General features: G+C 41.4%; 1 long non-coding RNA gene across 1 annotated transcript; it reads left to right on the top strand.

Moving 5' to 3' along the window:
* Window positions 1-2247: 2247 nt before the first annotated feature.
* Window positions 2248-3352, top strand: LOC123507165. Its single transcript, XR_006675609.1, has 2 exons — window positions 2248-2492; window positions 3191-3352. It is a non-coding gene; the product is annotated as an uncharacterized LOC123507165 (long non-coding RNA).
* The last annotated feature ends 3986 nt before the right edge of the window (window positions 3353-7338 follow it).

Raw genomic sequence — 7338 nt, 5'->3', positions numbered from 1 at the left:
CCCTGACTATACTAACATGACCTAGAGTGAAATAAATAATCAGATAAATAAACAAGTAAATATACGAACAAGTAAATGGCTAAATGAAGAATAAGATCAGTTAACTAATGTTACAGACACACCATTCTCATCCCAACTCGGTGCACGCACCACTCACCACTCACCACACAGAGGATGGCCACTTTCAAACCCTTCACCGGGGCGGACATTCACCTATTCCAGGCAACCCTCGCCACCCACGCCTCGCTGGTTCCCTTATGATCACACACAACCACGACACTTTCCGAAAAAGTCTCAAATCACAAAGAAAATCAATAAAATGTCGAGCAATTCTTCCCTTAGCACCTTCTGTTTACAGTAGCGGCGACCGGCGAGGTTCACATGGAGAGGTTCCGAGCCGCTTCACACCTTGGCGATCTCACCCACCACACTGTTTTCAAAGGCCACAAATAAATGTTCAGCTACCCATGGGTGTTTTGTTCCCTGTGGTGATGTACAGCGATGCTCAAACTGTCAGTATAAACATAAAGCGTCCCTGTAAAACACAGCAGCTTCCAGTACAGGGTGCTCAAAGTTATGTACTGTGCATTTATGAAACGTTGATCCTGAAATAGGATGTAGGTACTAGGTAGTGGAAGTTGGTGGGGTTGTCAAGGGTGTTTTTAAAGTCCCAGTAATACTTTAAAAGGTTGTAGTGGAAGTTGTTGGGGTTTTCAAGATTCCAGTATTAGTTTAAAACAATAGAAGAAGTTATTGCTCTAAAGGTTCCAGTGACAGATTCACAGACTACGTAGTGAAAGTTGTTGGTGTTTTCAAGGTTCCAATGATAGTTTGACAGACGGAAATGGAAGTAATTGTAGTTACTATTTAACAAGTTTTCATCATCAACTGGGGAAAAAAGATGAAATAATAAGGCATATCAGGATTTATATCACCTAAGCTTGGAGGACACGGAGGAGCAACGTCGCGATTCAAACAACAGGTTAGGTTAGGTTTTATCACCATTATTTCATGTAAGAGGGTAGAAAAAAAAGAACAAATGTCTCGAAGCCTATCTTTTTAAATGAAGTCAAGTCGTAGGAAGTTAGAAATACAGAAGCAGGCAGGGAGTTCCAGAGTGTGCCAAAAAGGTATGAACAATTTAGAGAATTGGTTAACTCTTGCATTGGTGGAAGTGGCAGAGGGTTCCACAGGGGCGGTGCTGTAATCATAAGGATTATCTCACGAGTTGTTCTTATCAGACCACGTGACGTATTGCAGCTCCTCCAGCAGTGCAGGCTGGAGATGGTTGGAGAGTGTACCTCGAGACGAGAGCGGGCAGTGCTGCCAGATCAAGTTGCCTAAAGTTCCCTGTTTTGCCTAAAAATATTTCCCTAGTTAGCGCAGCATTTCCCTGTCGTAATTTTTAACTTCTTACATACGTACATACACATTCGTGTATATATATATATATATATATATATATATATATATATATATATATATATATATATATATATATATATATATATATATATATATATATATATATATATATATATATATATATATATATATATATACACACACACACACACACACACGAATATATAATGAGTACTATAATGTAAACATAGTTAACCTTCATTGTTACCTACCTAGAATGATTGCTATTCCTGTAGATCTGAAGTTTTGTAGATGTCAGCTGTCATAAGTTCCAAGTGCCCTGGTGTAACTTTGAAACTGTGAGCTGATGAATTTGAGCTGATGAATTTTCAAAAATTTTCCTTGCATGAAGCATTCCATTTAGCGATTCTGTGTTCAGTTAATTACGAACTTTGGTCTTCATTTAACTTGAGAAAACACCCTTTCAACACTTGCACTAGAGTGAGGAAGACACAACAGTTTTTTCATGAAATTTCCTAGTAATGGAAATAATGGGGAATCATCACCTGTTTTCAAGTCTCCAACCTTTTGCCAGAACTTGTATACATTAATATCAGGTTCTACATTCAGTTCAGTGTTTTTCAGTAAACGCCATTCACCATCTCATTTAAGTAATTTTCAGACACCAAGTTAGGAAACTGAACAGCTAGGGAGGCAACAGAGGGAATTGTCTTCATCCACTTTATGGATCTAGAGCCTTGAGATTTGTAAATACAGAATCACTGAGAAGAATGCCTTTTTCCATCTGTTTTTTGTCCGCTAGTGGACCAAAGATTGGAACTTTTGGTCGAGGCGTTTTGCAAAACATTGGTCAAGTGTCCGGGCGACCAAAGCTACCGCCTTGTATTTTAAATTTCCAAATGTAAAAAGAAGCTAACTGTAATTAAATTTATTTCAGTCTATTTACCATGTCAAATTTTTTTGATGGTACAACAAAGCTTTTCTTATGCTATATTGAGCATACGTTTTAATTTTTGAAGTCTACTGTAGTCGCCTTGTGAGTTCGCGCCAAACATCAACAACAGCCTAATCGACTCGTCACATCTCTACTTCACTGACTAAATTTGGTAAGTATATGATTAATCTTGTTATCTATATATCATTACATGAATTCTTACTGTGTGCTTCTACTATTAAGAAAGGTAAGTGGACGAATTAAAGGGCAAAACCTATAATATGGAAGGAGTGGAGTAGACTGAAGCCGAAATATCATGTACGTAGCTCATACCCAGGAAAAAAAAACCGATTAAATAAATGAAAATGATCATGAGGCTGTATATTGAGTATATTTGTAGTTTTAAGTTCAAGGCTATTAAGAGGTGACCGATGAAACAATGGAGGAAAGGTATAAACGGTACCTTGATGAGCTTGCAGGTAACACTCGATTCTGTGGTGGTCTACACATCAGAAGACATTATTGATGGATTTATTACACATTAGTGAATGGATCCTATTAACGAACCTAATGTAACCTAACCAAGCAAACAATAACCCAGCCAACTTAACCTAACCCATCCAACCTAACCTAACCTAACCAAGGTAACTTAACCAACCTATTTATTGTCATAACTTCTGAAGCATCAATTTGCGATGGAAAATGTCAATATGAAAAAGCGGAAATGTTAGATTGGCAGAAATTAAAACAAACCAAACATATTTTAACCTAACCTCACCTATCCCCCACCCAAATCTAACATACCTATGCCCTACAACCATTCAAAATGCAGCTAGGTATTCTTCAGACCATTAAAACTACACTTTTCAGGTACCATGGCTGCATTAGAAGAAATCATAGATGAAGAAATGTATGAAATGGAAGAATTGCGACGAGTGAGGATTCCACGCATATATAAGATCTTATGGTGTATAAAGTAGGTATTGCAAAGTACAAATAGTATGTAAGAATGAATAAACTTAACCATCTACTTTTAATGCTAATCATTATACCTTGTGTGTGTGTGTGTGTGTGTGTGTGTTATCTACTTTTTGAAAATATGATCATAGTGATGTGAAAAAAAAAAAAAAACTGATTAAGTGTTGCACATATTGCATTGAACTTCTTGGTAATTGTCTCCCAAGCTTCCTGTTTCTTAGCTATCATGGAGTAATTACCACCTTTATCAAGCACGACGTTGAATTGGTTGATAAGATCAACCAACGTGCTTTTCTGGTCGCTGGTTAGCGACGTCAACTTTTATCTTCCTTGAGACATGTTATCAGCTGATCGAACGAAATTGTTTACGTTTTCACCAGGTTCAGGGTTCCCAGATTTCTGTGCCGAAATTATCGTACACACCCGTCAAAAATTATCGTATTTTGAGCTAGATTATCGTACACCAACATTCACCTAGCAACTTTTTGTCAGTTCTACAGAATACCACAAAATATACCATTGGAACACTAGACACCAAAAAGTTTTTCTTAGGCATTTGATATAGGTTCTGAAAAGCACTGCATGTTACGAGAGGCTATCGTATACTCACCCTTTTATAGGTCGCTGGCTGAATCCCCGTGGATTTCTGGATAGTTTGGATCACTTTCCACACCAGTTGGATAAAGTACTTGGGAAGTCATACTCCTTATCATGCTCCTGGATGGCTCGAATGAGGTGCAGTTACTGTTTCCTTCGCTTGTTACAGACTGTTTTGCTAAAAGAATGTCTCTTACTGATTCTGTTTTGAGTTTGTTTCTGTCTTTAGTTTTCATTCTATTTATGTCCGAGAAACATCTTTCACAATCTGCATTTGCATGGGGCAATGAAAGGCATGCTAGTGCAAAGTCAGACACGCACTTGTATTTTGACCGTCCCTCGCTATCCAGAATCAGCCTTACTTCACCCCAAAACAAGTCAGGAGCTTTATCTTTTACTTTTTCCACTTCCTTGTCCCCACTCATGATGTTTTCTGAAAGATCTTCAAATTCAAGCTTCCTCCATTCGTCATCCAGTTGCTGCAGTGTGGCATCATCTCCAGCAATTATGCGTGGAAGATGAACTGCCAGAGGAACCAGGCTATGTTCGCGAACTCCTTTCTTACCCAGAACGTAGGCTGGCTCCAAGACTGACAGTCTTGAAAGAACTGGGTCCTCAAAATCAAGTCTCTTCTTGATCTGTTCTGCAGCTATCCACGGCACTGCGTTTATCTGCCATTCTCTTTGCTGTGAAGTGTGCCAGGTAGTAAGAATTAAGCCAAGTAGAATAACACCCGCAAATGAGCGTCCTGCTGTCTGAGGCCCCCGATGAAGACTAATGAGGCCTCCCCGGTCCCTCCTTCCCCTCACCCAGTCTTTACAGGAACTGATCGTGTAGTGCCCTCCCCCCTTCGCTCCGTCTCCAGCCACTCACCCGATACACGAACTGATCGTGTATAGTCCGCCCTTCACTCCCTCCTCCTCCAGCCACTCACCAACCTCCACCTCCTCTCTCTCTCTCTCTCTCTCTCTCTCTCCATTTTTTTTTTTTATGGAGTAGAATATACTCTCGCAGTATCACTTCCAAAAGGAATTATTTCATGAAAAGTATAAATTATTGTACAAAACTGCAGATTATCGTATTATCGTACGCACTATATTTTTTATCTTACAGTATGCTAAATTATTGCACTTGTACGATAATTATCGTACGTCTGGGAACCCTGACCAGGTTTTCACTCACACGCTTACCAACCACAGCTATGCGGGGCTACCAACCATTCCGACGCTTTATATCCTTTTGGTAAGCCAGACAACTAGGTTGGCGAGCGCTCCAAACACAAAAAAGCGAATTGTGGAACTGTCATAAATAGTTGGTGCGCGAGCCAAACAACATGGTAAGCGTTTTGGTTTGTTGCCGTACCAATACATCCAGGAACCGGCTGACACTTGGCTTCATGTACAACTCAAGAATGGTATGCAAGACAGCAGAGACTCTAGTGTGCAATGCATAAATCTTTCCAGTAATAGAATCCTTCAGAGACTTCCAGACCTAACTGAGCTGAACGACAGTGTATGAAAGACTGAGGGAGGCAGATTCATAATACTGGACTCGTAGGAAGCGGACAGGGTGAATACGCGTCTCTGTCTCGTAGAAATACACGTTCAGCTATCAAGCAGGGGCGAGGGAAGGAAGGGGAGGGACGATATACGGATCTCATACGTGTCATGACACTGGGTGAATACGGGTCTCTATCGGTCTCGTAGAATACAAGTTCAGCTAGCTAGCAAGGGCGAGGGAGGAAAGGGAAGGGACAGTGTACGGGTCTCGTACAAGTCATGACGCTGTTTGGGGATGAGGGAAGGAAGAGTGAACGGTAGAGGAAGGATATTATGATCGAGAGAGACCTCAGAAGTGGATTGAAATTCACTTGAGAGGGAAAGGAAACAATAAATAATTGATAAAAATTAATACAAATAATTATTGTACGGTGAAGAGGATGGGAGGAGGACAAGGGTAGGGACTGCGGATGAAGGGTGCGAGTCCGTTGGTCAAAATTTCCCTAGATTTTGGAACATTTTGATTTTTCTTCCGTTTCCCTGTTGAGACCTAAATGCAGGGAAATTTCCCTGCATCTGGCAGCTCTGAGAGCGGGTGATATTCTGAAGGCGACCGTCGACGTCACCACGCTCACCTTAAAAAGCGGCAGCCATGATGACTGCGCACGCAGCCACACGTCATCTCCCTTCTCCCCTACAGGGACTCCCTATATAAGAATTCCTAGCTACATATATGAAGAGAAGATGAGGATTTGGACTAAATAAATACCCTAATAGTGGGTAATAATCCCAATCCAGTACTGCTACTTGGTACACTTGCATTAGAGAGGTGGACAGAATAGTGGTGAAGGATTGAGAGTACTAGTTAACTCTTGCATTAGAGAGGTGGACAGAATAGTGGTGAAGGATTGAGAGTACTAGTTAACTCTTGCATTAGAGAGGTGGACAGGATAGTGGTGAAGGATTGAGAGTACTGGTTGATTGAGAGTACTGGTTAAATCTTGCAACAGAGAGGTGGACAGGATAGTGGTGAAGGGTTGAGAGTACTGGTTGACTCTTGCATTAGAGAGGTGGACAGAGTAGTGGTGAAGGATTGAGAGTACTGGTTGACTCTTGCATTAGAGAGGTGGACAGAGTAGTGGTGAAAGATTGAGAGTACTGGTTGACTCTTGCATTAGAGAGGTGGACAGAGTAGTGGTGAAGGATTGAGAGTACTGGTTGACTCTTGCATTAGAGAGGTGGACAGAGTAGTGGTGAAGGATTGAGAGTACTGGTTGACTCTTGCATTAGAGAGGTGGACAGAGTAGTGGTGAAGGATTGAGAGTACTGGTTGACTCTTGCATTAGAGAGGTGGACAGAGTAGTGGTGAAGGATTGAGAGTACTGGTTGACTCTTGCATTAGAGAGGTGGACAGAGTAGTGGTGAAGGATTGAGAGTACTGGTTGACTCTTGCATTTATCCAGTGTGCGCATGTGGATGTGTCTGAGGAGGACATGCGCTTGGTTCGGGTGAAGGCACATGAAGTTAGAGCATTGGCGACGAGTACTTTGTTCAGGAAAATTCAGAGTATTCCTGCCGTTCTTTGGGCAGGAACCTGGAAGAGTATGTCCACTTTTGCTTCTTTTTATCTCAGGGATATTACTCATCGATCGGTATTTGGATACCTTTCCTCTGGGCCCTGTTGTATCGGCTCTCAGGGTAATTCATTAAGTTTTCTTTGGGTTCCTTATACTACATACGATTCTATGCATTGTCCGCTGTGGGGTTTGAGGTCCTTGGACCGTTCTCAGGGCGAGAGTTATTATGCTCCTCTCACTCCTCTGATTTAATCCCTCTGTCATGGGACACAAGTGCTGCTCCCACCTCAGGGCATGGCCTCTGCCTTGTAAGTTTTGGGTTTGTACGGGTGTGTGTCTTGGGGAGTGAAAGTTGTTCCTAGGGGTG

The sequence above is a fragment of the Portunus trituberculatus genome, chromosome 2, assembly GCF_017591435.1.
Source record: "Portunus trituberculatus isolate SZX2019 chromosome 2, ASM1759143v1, whole genome shotgun sequence".
In the NCBI taxonomy this organism is placed as follows: domain Eukaryota; kingdom Metazoa; phylum Arthropoda; class Malacostraca; order Decapoda; family Portunidae; genus Portunus; species Portunus trituberculatus.
The sequence above is the reverse complement of the archived record's forward strand: the minus strand, read 5'-3'. Positions and strand labels throughout refer to the sequence as shown.